The 13689-nt window shown below is 43.0% G+C and overlaps 1 long non-coding RNA gene across 2 annotated transcripts; it reads right to left on the bottom strand.

Annotated features, from left to right (window-relative positions):
- Positions 1–11811, bottom strand: LOC125945994 (uncharacterized). 2 transcript variants are annotated; one of them, XR_007467301.1, is made up of 4 exons: positions 11444–11811; positions 10201–10310; positions 6606–6741; positions 1–190 (listed from the first exon to the last, which is right to left on the bottom strand). It is a non-coding gene; the product is annotated as an uncharacterized LOC125945994 (long non-coding RNA). The 2 variants fall into 2 exon arrangements; XR_007467300.1 differs by having other exon boundaries at positions 7–190; positions 6619–6741.
- Between the last annotated feature and the right edge of the window lie 1878 nt (positions 11812–13689).

Genomic DNA, 13689 nt, shown 5'->3' with positions numbered 1-13689 from the left:
AAAAGAAAGACATAAGTATACTTTACGTGTGTTTTTATGTACACCCATTCAAACATTATTACTAAAGCGCTCTGATTTTAAGACGGGGCATGTCGCACATCTGACAAGCATAGTTTATTCAAAATTCTATAATGGTACTCTGACAGAAAACCAGTGGAATGTGTTGCTTTGGTGAGAGCTTGCAGGGCACCTGAAAAAGTAAAGAAAAACCAACAATTTCTTTTCACTTATGCAACAGGTTCACAAAAAGGCAAAAGCAGTTTTGCGTATGTTCACACAGATAAGAATGGGTAAGCATTCAGAATATAGGAGATACTAACAAATCTCATTCAAAGGTAACTGGTTTCAGGCAATTTGGCTATGATTCTAAGGGAACATGCATTACTGTGGTAGAATAAACTGTCACAATTAGCGGGCCACTGAAACAAGTGTTATAATCAAAAAGACATCACTTATTCGATTAACAATAGTATTGAAGCAACAGAATTAAGTAGTACAAGCATAAAATACACATTTAAAAAGCAGCCTCGACACGCCATGCTAATAAATTACTTGGAAGCTACCTTTCTGCCAGCAAAGTTAATACCGTTGTGGAATAGTGGCTTTAGCATCCCTGTTTGGCTGGTTTATCCCATACTGATAATTATGAGACTTAGATGGGCTAGTTGGTTGCTGGCTTGATGGAACATGTTATGATGGTGTTTGTAGTAAATTCTGCTTCTTTCTACGCCACGATCTCATTGGTAATCCAGACAGAGTGTTCCTCTGACCCCTGACAAAGTGCAATGAGCATGAGAAGGTACCGCCTCCTGCTTTTTAACTATATTGCACGAGAACACTATAATATGGTCGTGCGTCGTCCTGAAGGGAACATCACCTTAGACGACTCTTGCACAGGAGGGTGCTTGGTGCACCTGAGTACTTCTGCTGGTCTCACTGATTATTGTCCCTTAAAGGCACTAAAATGACGCGTGATGGACGCTCGCACGATATAGCTAGAAATGGGGGAGGCTGTACACCTGGCCTCCAAAACATGCATGTTCATGTGTATGCATAGAGTTGTCAGCTTGCTTATTTCCTGCGCTCTGTGTTTCTGTGTGGACCTGCGTGCTAGGCCATGCCACGGGCTGTGCCGAATGTTTGGTATGTTATTGGTACTTTCTTCATTAACAAGTTCAGGGCCACGATCTTGTAGCAATGCATTTTCTGATGCCGTTTCTAATAGTGCTTCGTCAGTTGTCATAGTGACACTGTGCCCATGTTGTCAGTATGGATTTGATGGAACATGTTATAACGGTGCATGTGAGGACAATTGCCGAGCTTCAACTGAGGTTTACTGCAGCAGTTCCTGCACAGAAACATTGGACAAAACACCGCCATGGCGCACATTGTCAGCGCGATCATAACAGAAAGTCATCATGTCATACAGCACTACAAACGTTCTCATCTGCACAAGATTAAAGACACATTTGTACTACACGTTATACCCCATCATCAATTTACGCTCTTCAAACCCGCGAAATTGAAAACCTTTTCTTGCAAATATATGTCTTTTCTTTTTGATAAATTAAATGACACGATGTTAATGCAACTTTCTCCATTCTTTTTTACATGAAATGCCCCAAACAATTCTCTCTCTCTTTGATCCTTAAAACTTCCAAGTATACAAGTGTCGTCGTACACTGGAGTGCAATTACACCTTTGCAATGGTCAGCCAAGCGACCCCCCCGCTACAAAAGCCTGCACGGATGCTCGATGCTCCCTCAAATGGTCATTAACGCATCTACCAGTTTGGCTGACATAACTGCCACAGGAGAGCGGGATGTGGTAAACTACCTCCGTCTCGCAGCGTACGAAGCCCTTAACATGCTGTTTTGCACTCTTTTGTGAAGTGCATGTACTGTTCACAGCATAGCACATTCGTGCCAGTTTTTCCGAGCGGAGGAGACTATGGGACTATTGGAACTCAAAACTTGTTAAGAGAGACATCGCATTGAACAGTATCAGATCCGCGCACGAATGGTGATGCGAGCATCAGAAAGCTCGGAGTGCAAACAACCAAGAGGCTCAAGCAGGCGGGTTTCCCTGGTGAAGCAATCGCTTCTGTTGTTGAAAGCCTATTTGGTGAAATAAGGTCTGGTGTGGGGAGCAGGGGAGCCGATAAAGAATGGTCAAGGAAGCCGTTAATGGTGCCTTATTTGCACAACCTCTCCCACCACTTGAAGAAAGTGGCCGGAAAGTGCGGCCTTCCCATAGTGTTCTCCGCTCAGAAAAACTGGGGTGAATTTGCCGTGCAGTGAACAGTGCACGCACTTCACATAAGTGTGCGAAACAACATGCTAAGGGCTTCGTACGCCGCCAGACGGAGGTGGTTTACCACAACCCGCTCTCTTGTGGCAGGTGTTATGTCAGCCAAACTGGTAGATGTTTTAATGACCATTTGAGGGAGCATCGAGCATCCGTGCAGGCTTTCATAGCAGGGGGTCACTCGGCTGACCATTGCAAAAGGTGTCCTTGCACTCCAGTGTACGACGACACTTGTATACTAGGAAGTTTTAAGGATAAAAAAGAGAGAGAATTGCTTGAAGCATTTCACATGAAAAAAGGAAGGAGAAGGTTGCATTATCACCGCATCACTTTTGTCAAAAAGAGAAGAGATATATTTGCAAAAGGTTTCCAAGTTGGCGGGCTTGAAGAGCGTAACTTGATTGTATAACGTGTAGTACAAATGTGTCTGATCTTGCGCAGATCAGGATGTTCCGTAGAGTTGTATGACATGACCATCTGTTGTGATCGCGCCGACACAATGTGCACCATGGCAGTATTTTGTCCAATGTTTCTGCGCAGAAACTGCTGCTTGTGTATTTTTTCTGCTGTAAACCTCAGCTGAAGTTCGGCGATTGTCCTCTGTGCATTCTTTCTGTGATCCGTTCTCACACAGCGCCGTTATACGATGTTCCATCAAACCCGTACTGATAACGTGGGCACAGTGTCACTATGACAACTGACGAAGCACGATTAGAAATCGCATCAGACAACGCATTGCTACAAGATCATGGCCCTGAACTTGTTAATGAAAAAAATACCAATCACGTGCCAAACATTCGGCGCAGCACACGGTATGGCCTAGCGAGCAGATCCACACAGAAACACAGAGCACAGGAAATAAGCAAGCTGACAACTCTATGCGTACACATGAGCATGTATGTTGTGGTGCTCAGGTGTACAGCCTCCCGCATTTTTATCCATATTGTGCGAGCGTCCATCCCGCATCATTTTAGCACCTCTAAGGCACAATAATCAGTGCGACATGTAGAAGTACTCTCAGGTGCACCAAGCACTATGCTGTGCAAAAGTCGTCTAATGCGATGTCCCGTTCAGGATGATGCACAACCATATTACAGTGTTCTCATGTAATATAGTTAAAAAGCGGGAGGCCTTATCATGCTCATTGCAATTTGTCAGGGGTCATAGAAACACTCTGCCCGGATTACCAATGAGATCTCTGCCGGTCGTGAAAGTGGATGACAAGCAGAAAGGAATGAAGCAGAATTTGCTACAAACTTGCGATCTTGCAACTTTTGGAGATATCGCAGCTGCGTACAACGTATGGAAACCTTTGGGTGATAACATTTTCCCTACAGTGTTGCAGTCAAGATTTCGAGATACCCGGAGCACAGCACAGAAGCATTGCTAGATAAGAGGTCAAATATAGATAAAGTCGATACCGAGCCACGAAAAAATTTTCGACTTAACTGATATGTTCAGATATCAGAGTTTGAGTTAACAAGGGTTCAAGGGATAATCCGGAGTCCCCTACTACAGCATGCCTCATAATCATATCGTGGTTTTAGCATGTGAAACTCAAGAATTTAAATTTTTTAGAGCAAACAGTATATGCATAAGATGAAATGATAATATAGAATATGCTGACAGCAGCTACATAAACAAAAATTTCATACTTTCAAGAAATTGTCGATGGTCTGAGCAAAGATCTACTAATGCCAAAATTATGGCCCCATAAATGGCCTATTCTGCAATACCTTCCTTACATTTAACTCAAATTACATGTGCAGTGTACACACATGGTGCTAACTACAGCTGAAAAAGATTGGCACTATTCCTTGAAGTAAGAAGTGCATGGTACTTTTTCACGCAATAGCAGCTGTTTGCCTTGCGATTGTTAGCCTATGCAAATGGATTTAAAACTTCTTGCGTCCCTGTCCCCTGGACAGGTTCAATAGTCGCATTGCGCCTCCTTTCATCAGTTTTTGGCCACAAAGTCATGCAGATAAAAATATTACCCTGAGTTTGAACCTGTTAATGCATTCCGTTTCATAATAATGCAATTGTGGTCACTGAAAAAAAGAAGCTTAAGTTGCGGAGCAGAAACAGATTCCAGGGTTACACCATGGCAGCTATGCCACGTAGACCTTTTTTTTTACTTCAGAAGGAGCTGACTGCAGGCATGTTCCACGGTGCAGGTTACTCTCGCCAGGATATCGTGAAGTATCCTGCAGTGTTGAAGTTCAGTCCTTTGCATAAAATGGCAGTTTCAGGTTTAGTGGGCTTGCAGGAAGACAAGCTGAAGGTAACTTCTTGGTTTAAACAGGCTTTTTTTGTTTAATATGTCAAGCTTTCTTGCGACAGTTTGCACAGGTGGTCCCTTAGCGTCGCTATGAAGTGGACATAGAGCTGCTCTAGTTGGCATCTTGCAAATGTGTCAGTTTTCAAGCCCTTGATTTTCTGTCAGCATTCTTGAACTCTTGCTATTAGTAATTTCTGCCCGGCTGGCCGAATTATCCGGAGGCTCCACACTGACGCTACTGATGTCTTAAAGTGCCGACTTTTCAGGACAAGGTTCTTAGCTTTGTAAGTCTGGTTGAAGGAAAGGTGGCACTTAAAGATTTCTAATCTGGACACGAGTAAGACGAACCAATGTGCCTTGGCTAAAATGTGTTATCCATAACTTCTGTAGGAAATTTTGTCAAAGCTTCAACGAAAATTCATCTAATCAGGTAACATGATGATGAGGATGTGGTCAATGACCAAGTTACTGCCAGCATGCTACCACTGAGAGCAATTTTCTCAACCCTTGACTAACTGCTATACACTATGGACAAGACGTAACCAAGATTCGCTGGCTTGTTTCAATAATGTCTAGAATAGGCACCTGTAAGTGCCACCTTTCCTACAACCACATTTGCAAAGCGAAGAACCTTATCCTAAAAAGTCTGCACTTGAACACATAGATAGCGTCAGTGTGGGGCCTCAAGATAATTCGGCAAGCCGAGAAATTACTGACAGCACGATTACAAGTACACCAACAGAAAACCAAAGGCTTGGTAGACGATGCAATCTTCACAGCGCTAACTACAGCAGGTCATTGTTCAGAAGTTCTTGAATGCACAACTCTATGCCAACTTCACACCAATGCTACTGAAGCACCCATGCAGACAGTCGGAAAAAAAAAAAGCTTGATGCCCCACGAGAAATGCGGCCACTCAAACCATGGAAGTTATGTGTAACTTGTCTTCCTACAACTACAATGAACCTAAAGCTGCTGTTTTGCACAAGGGAACAAACACCAACACTGGTGCCTCACTCAACCCGAGTCACCTGCTCTGTGGAAGGTGCAGTCAGTCAGCTTCTTTGAGAAGATGAGGCCCGCACCTGCACTGTCAGTGAGCTGTACAAATTACAGAAGCACAGCCTACAAGCTTATGTGTCTTAGTGTGAGCAAGGAACCCGTATGGGCTCTAAAACCCATCGAACCATTTAACCCAACCCAACGAGCCAAGCTAGTTTCGTTCCGAGAAAAGTTGCAGCACGTAGGCTTTTCCTAGAATTCTTTCTCGGACAAGAACAAGCTTGGCTTGTTGTGTAGGCACATAAATAATGAAAAGGCATGCATCACTACCGGTGAAAAAAATAGAATGCAAAAAAAAAGCATAGAGTACACAGGTGCAGTGTCTATCACATACCATTATTGTGCAGTAGATGCTACATTGGCTAAACAAGCCAAATGTATAAATGACAGGCTGCGTGACCACGCAAACTTGATGTGTGGGTCAGTTGGCATTAGTATTGCACTGCTCTCAGTGCAATGTGCACCCATATTTAAAAACCACTTGACTGTGGCAAAATATAAGGACCAGAGTGCTTCAGAGATATGTGAATCTTTCCTTATTCAAATGACGGGGAACCAGTGTGTTAGCTCCCTATCAATAGAATTATTAGACATTGAGACTGCTTATCATCACTGTAAAACAAATCGTGCTAGCCATGCCATGCGCCCTTTTTGTATTTGTGTGAGCAACATGCATTCAGATTGATCCATTCCACACCTTTCGTCCTTGGCACCATATCGCTGTGCGAGTAAAAACTGGACTTTTTCTTAGTGAAAGAGTGTTAGTTTAACACACAAACTAGCTCTATGGCAGTTTGTAATAAAGGAGTATAAGCATCCTCTGAAAACATGCCCATAAAGAACAGTGCTAAAAGAGCTCTTTAAAAAAAAACATGAGTGTATCTGTCATAAAGGCCAACTCTTGTGTCTTTTACTTGACATATTTTTCAATACCAATATTGAGGTGCAAGCTCACCATAGTATATTACCTTGCCAATGAAGCAAATCACACTGGTGCTTGACTGTCGTGGGAACAACTCGGATGTGAAGATTCGCACCAATTCGCAGCATAGCATGTTCTGCTTACACTTCATCACCAGGCCCAGCCATACCTATAGCAGCATTAAAACAAGTGAGCTGAGTGCCATAAGAGAAACAATATAGAAAGTGAAACTGCGAACAAAGCAACCTTCATTAGGCATAAACAGTAATAAAATGCAGACATTGTACCCATAACTAACTTGACTTTGAGCAACATAGCATGCACAGCAAGAAAGATCTGATGTATGAGCCATCTACTTGAAGATCACCCGAAAGCCCCTTTTTGTCGCCCCCCCCCTTCCCCTCATGCACGGATGGCTGTCTGGCTGAGTAAACCTGGTTTATCCCAGATATAGTGTAAGCAAGCGTTGTCACTTGGGGGGGCCAATCCTAATATTATTGCAGAACATGTATTCTTACAATGATGTTAATTTTTTTGTAACGCTGGCCATCCTGCAGACCCTGCAACATTACAGCATCGATAAGGCTAATCGCATTACCCGATAAGGCTAACCAATAGGTGTCCCAAGAAGCATAACTCCGGATTTCTACTGGGAAGCATTCACTACATTTTGACAAATATGCTTCTATAGCTTCAACTCTATTTTCATCAACATATAATAAGCTTCACGCATCTGCACAAACTTAATGCAAAAGGGTGCCATTAGGAATACCACAATAGTTTTCTACCAATTCAGCCTTTAAAATAAACACTGGCAAGTTCTTTACTATGCCTAGAACAAATGAAGCTGTTCTGGAATTGAATAAGCCTTTTCCATACATGCGAAAATCACCACCACTATGACTTGCTTATGGGCATTTTGTAGACAAAAAACACCAAGCACAAGAGTTGAAGCTTGGGCAAGTCGGTAACTTCATTTTGGTGGTGCTCACAATGAACACATGTGAGGGAAATAAGCGACAGACAGAGAGTGAAAGCGTGCTGTGCTCTATCGCTCTCTGTCTGACTGTGACTTCCTTGGTATGCGTGCACTGTGGATGTTCCTTATCTCTTAAGTATGTGTGCACAGTGAATACCATTGAAAGGAACATAGAGATGAGATAATGCTAGAATGAATACAATGAACAAGAAACGTGCCTTCTGATGCAGCACATCCTTATGCGACACAATTTTCTGGCAACATCCTAAGCCTGCTATTGCACTGAAAATGGCTTATTCGAGCTGCTGTACGAGACAAGTTTGCTTTTACAGAAGACTGATGACATTTGTTCAATTATTTTGACAAACTTGTGGTTATGCAGTAATGTGAAAAGGTGGCATCATTAAAAGCCACCTTAGTTCTTGTGTAAAAAAATTAAATTACATTATGGGGTTTTACATGCCAGAACCACAGTCTGATCATGAAGCACGCCGTAGTGAGGGACTCCGGAATAATTTGGACCACCTGGGGTTCTTTAACGTGCGCCTAAATCCAAGTACACAGGTGTTTTCGCATTTCACCCCCTTGGAAAGGCAACCGCCATGGTCACGATTTCATCCCGAGACCTCGTGCTTAGAAGCTCAACGCCATAGCCACTAAGCAACCATGGCAGGTATGCAAAAAAAAGAAAGCGTACAGTCAACTCCACAGATCAGGCTAGGTATAAATAAGCAACAGTCAACAAGCTGAACCTTTGCATGATTGCTTTGCATAATGGTTGAGGTAAAAACAATTGCCGAAACATTCCAGATGCACTCAACACGATTTGGAGAAGACAGCATATGAGAGTTAAAAATGTTGAAAGGGAAATGTTTAGAGTAGTGCTTTGCTGCTGCAATGGTTTTTGTCAGTGCGCCAGTGAGCACAGTACGACTGAGGCAGCTGCTGAAAATAATAGATCCTCTTTATGGCTTTTTAGGGACTGATTTGCATGGTTTGTTGCATGCCTCAGGAATTTGCTTATTTATTTATAAACATACCTCATAGGCTCCAGTTGGAGTATTGCGTGAGGTGGTAGGAAAAAATTTCTGAACTAAAAAGGAGAACATTCAACAAAAGAACTCAAACAAAAGAAGAAAAAACATACTCTCTCACAATGTGGCTGCAAATCGGGCAGCTAGCTTATAAAAACAAAGCAATTAGAAACAGTTTCATACTGGTAGTGCTTTAGGAGACAGAATGTTAAATTCTGAGCTTGGAACACTTTAAGCCACCTTTTGTGGCCTTTTGGTCTGAGGTCCCGTTCTCTCTAGTATTATGGGACTCAATAACCCCGCTCCCCCCCAAATTTTTTAAAAATGTAATACACAATTAGGTCAACTTACAGAAATATAATTAAGAACACAGAATTTGCGCATGCACATATGTTAGAAGAGAGAGAAACGGAAGTCTACAAGAATGCGTAATAACAAAGGTAACCAAACCCCTGCTGCTTTTGTTGGGCAAATCATAGCAAGACATGAAAGGATATGCATGCCTCACAAGATGGTCCCTAAAAAATTTGCCACAATGCAGTCAGTAGGGAGCACATCATGCATTTCTACAATAGCCTCCAATTACATTTAACTCAGAGGAGGCTACTTAAATCAATTGATTAAACTGAAGGTAGGCCAGATTCAAAATATGCAATTCAAGTAGACCGAAACTGCAAGTTATGAATATAGCATATTCATAGCAACAGTGCTGTACTATCAGCGTCAAATGAAAGCCGAACTGCGGAGCGCGTGCCACAAGCATTAGAAGCAGCATAGTGCGCGCCGTCCAGTCATCTGCGCAGACAGGCCCACACATCCGGTTTGGTAGCACAGCGCCACCCCACTGAAGTGCGATTTTTTTTTGCCTGTGTTCCCACTCGGATTTTTGAAAGGAAGAAAAAAAAAGAAAGCTGAAGCGAAAATTCTGCAACATAAAGAAAAGAAAACAGAAGCGAAACCTGCCCTTCTGAATGTTGCAGAATTTTCGCTTCTGTTTTCTTTTTTTTTCTTCCTTTCAAAAATCCGAGTGGGAACACAGACAAAAAAGAAATTGCACTTCAGTGGGGTGGCGCTGTGCTACCAAACCGGATGTGTGGGCCTGTCTGCGCTGATGACTGGACGGCGCGCACTATCCTGTTTCTGATGCTTGTGGCACGCGCTCCGCTGTTCGGCTTTCATTTGACGCTGATAGTACATTATGTCATACATGCCAACCTGTGAACTTTATATTTTGTAAAAATTCTGCAGACAAAAATTTTTTATTGGCGAGATAGCACACATTTTTTAAAGCTTTCTCTCAGCACCCACACTGTTGCATTGATACACACATAATTAACCACTATTTAACAGCACACAAAGCAGCAGCAAACTGAAACACCAGAACTGACAACACTGTTTTATATCACCAGAGCACATTTGCAGTGTTCTTGCTGCTGCCGATTTAGCCTGTTTAAGAAATATATCTGAACAAACTGGCCTAAAGCAAGTGCCCCCTCTGGTATGCTCATTAGAGATCTTCACGAAAAATACGAAAAATTCAGGAGAGTTGACAGGTATGAATTATACCAACAAAACCTACAGCTTGTGTAAGTGGCAGGGACCATTTTGTACACACCTTGTCGCAGCATGCAGATCAGATGCTTTGCCGTGCTGTTCCGGCTGCAGAAATGTCTTAGGTTCCTATGCGGTGTAGAGATGCCTCTGGTTCACGAAATCTTGACATCCCTAAACAATAAGAAATGTTCAATTTACTGTAATCCCTGCTGAAACTGCAAGCTTGCAAGTTAACAAGATCATGTTACATTCTGAAAAGTCTCATACAACCAAACTACCCGAAGCTGCATCTGGTTGTGCAAACATCTCATTGTTACATCACAAGCGGTTATTTAACATGAAATGAAACTGCAGCAAACATAAATCTACTATCAAAAGCTTCACACAAACGCACATCTGTAGGAAGTGAAATGTGAATTGTACTACGAAATTCCTTAGCACATGAAAAGTGTTCCAAATCGAATTTCTTTATGCGGTGGAACAAAGCATTGTCTCGAAGGACGATGCACTGGAAATTACAAGAACAAACGCCCTATTTTTCAGCAGAAAAAAAAATTCGATGAAAAAGAAACACGGCTGTTGTAATCTCGGCTTCTCTGAAATAAACATTTACAAGCACACGAAAACACACAGGACACCCAACACAAGAAATACAGCCTGTCTGGCGACACTATATGTAGTAGAATTCGCATACAAGCTAAAATCTGGCCATGCGTCAGACCCAACAATCTAGTACCATCTCGCGCAGCCGTTAGCTGACATACAGCCTCCCGCATTTTTAACTATATCGCACCAATATACTATGAAATGGGTGTGCGTTGTCCTGAGAATAGCAGCTTAGCAGATGACGCTTGCGCAGGAGAGTGCTTTATGCGCCTCTGCTTAGTTTTGTCGGTCTCGCTAAGTATCGCCGTTGAAGGCGCTAAAATGGCCCATGATCGACGCTCGCGCAATATAGTTACAAATGCGGAAGGCTGTACTTCTAGAAATACCTATACAGAAATTACGTACACAAGCAGTAACTTTCCCTGCTTGATTTTTTTTCTTTACCATTCAGGTCAAACAATCACCGTTAGCATACGTTATAGCAGAAAGCAAATACATGATAAAGCTCCTGGCAACGTCCAATACGTTTCAGGACATTTTTTGTGAGACTGTTCGCTAAATGTGCACTGCGACATGAACGAACATTCGAAAAACACATTTATCATTGTGGTCGCTTTACTAATCATCTCGTGATCCGTATAACAATTCACACTTCACGAACCATTGACTACAAAACTGCGCGCAAGCGCCGGACTTACCTTTCTAGGCGTAGTCGGCAAACGCTCCTTCATGTCAGGTCGCGGCGTCGACTGCACGACGATCCTTCCGACGTAAACACTGTTGAATTGCGGATGAACTACAGCACGTAATAGCTCAACAAATTCTTCCGTGCACTGTGATCCGATGCGATATTATCAGAGGCCGGGAACAAAGAAAGCGCAAGCGGGCCATAACTACGATAATCGACATCGGCGAACCACGCGAAAGGTACTGCGAGCTACGTTACGCGGTCCCAGGGGTTAGGTGATCATCAAAGCACACAAGGGGCACGACATTTTCTCTCGGCACAGCGTACAGACGATTAAACATCCACATTTAATGCAGCGCGCACGCACAGCAACAGGGAGCAACAGCACGGTCATGCCCATGGGGCAGTGGCAGCGCCTCCTGGGGGCACCGAAAGCGACCATGCTTTCGTGCTTTTGCCCACTTTCGGCCCTTTGGTGACCGCATGTATCGTGACGGCGTAGTATGTGGTAGTGTATGGGTGTTCTGTGGTAGTATTTCGATATTATGCGTCTTATACGGCGGGTTCCAGCCACGTTCCTTTCAACAGTAAGGACTGCAGTTTATAAAACTGCGGGGCTGTGTGGCCGATTGGCTGTGTGGCCGAGTGGTTACGACGCTTGCTTTGGGGTCTGCAGTACGCGGGTTCAAATCCCGCTTTGGCGATTTCTTTTTTTTTTCTCTCTCTTTTTATTTATATACCTTTTGTTTCTTTTTTTTTTTTCGTCTGTGTTTGGCAGCGCCGTCGATTGTGCCCCGGCGCCGACGCGAAGCGGCTGTCGTTGGGGTGTTGCGGAGCGCTCGCTCGTGTGTACCAATTTCAAATCGAATTTTACCGTAAATCTGTTCAAGTATTAAATTGCATGGTATGACTTCATCGAGCATGACAGCTACATGTAGACCTTTTTGGTGCCAGTGGGACCAGTATGAGCCAGTTTAACTGGTTTAACTACCAAACGGGTCCCCTGTTTAGACCCATTTCTGTATCGGAGATTCCTGTTAAAACCTGCCTGCGGGCCAAATAGGCCCCTGTTTGGTGCCAGTGCCCAGTATGAACCAGTTTGTTCGCTAAACGGGGCCCCTGTTTAGACCTATTTCTGTGTGGGAGGGTCCCGTTTAAACCTATTTGCAAGCCAAACAGGACCCCGTTCAGACCCGTTTGTGTGTAAACGGGTCCTGTTTACACCTGTATGTTGCCAAACAGGACCCCGTTAAAACCTGTTTAAACCTGTATAACCCTGTTTGAATTTAAATAGGATTTTTTAGTAGGGAATAAATATGTAAACAAATAAAGGATAATAACATTGCCTATGAAATTTTACTCAAATCTCTGGACTACTTCAAAACTTCGCCTGTTCGTCTTGTGTACGTCCCTATGCTTTCTAGGAAACTGAAAGGGAGAAATTCAAGGGTGAAATTGACATCTCTTGTGGCACCATGGCAGAAAAGGGAAGGTGTGGCTTAGTGGGCCCATATGAAAGGATCAGCTCTGATTGTGCTACTCACGCACAAGGATCGACACTTTTGTATTTTATTTACAGGCAGTAAAGTGATAAATGGTGTCAGTGGACGCTGGCGTGATCATGACAATACCACCGTACCGATATGGCGCATAAAGGATTCTAATTGGAGAACATTTCTGCAAACCCTCACGGTCCTTTCTCATGTTTCTTCAATTGTTCAAACACGTTAAATTTAGGGTAGGAGAATATTCTTACAGAATTACCGAAGAATTGTACCAGTAATTATATCATGGTGCTGCGATCTGATTCAGCAGTAAAGTTAGTTAATAACAGAACAACAGAATGCTATAGCAACTTTGGTGATTCTAGCCGAAAACAATGTCTTCTTGCAGCACTTTGTGGGCATAACTCAAAAAGGGTGTGGTCTGTCATTGGAATCGTTCTCTATTTTTACACGACAATAACACGTCCCAGTGTCTTTTCGCATAATTTCCAATACTCATCTGCGTGCGTCCTGGCAAAAGGGTATGAAGACCTTTAGTATTTCTGGAAGTTCGGGAAGGTATATGGGAATGGTTCAAATGATAAGACACGTGCGTTGCATATTGAGGATAGAATGTTTATGTTTCGAGGTATCGGTTTGTACTAAGTAAAAAAGCTTGTGAAATAATTCGGACAGCCTTCATTTGCGCCGAAGATCCGGTGCGCAAAAATTCTGCTTAGATGTAATGCAAATATACTCAGTCAAATAGCTT

The sequence above is a fragment of the Dermacentor silvarum genome, chromosome 5 (assembly GCF_013339745.2).
Source record: "Dermacentor silvarum isolate Dsil-2018 chromosome 5, BIME_Dsil_1.4, whole genome shotgun sequence".
Taxonomy (NCBI): Eukaryota; Metazoa; Arthropoda; class Arachnida; order Ixodida; family Ixodidae; genus Dermacentor; species Dermacentor silvarum.
This window is presented reverse-complemented; position numbering and strand designations above follow the sequence as displayed.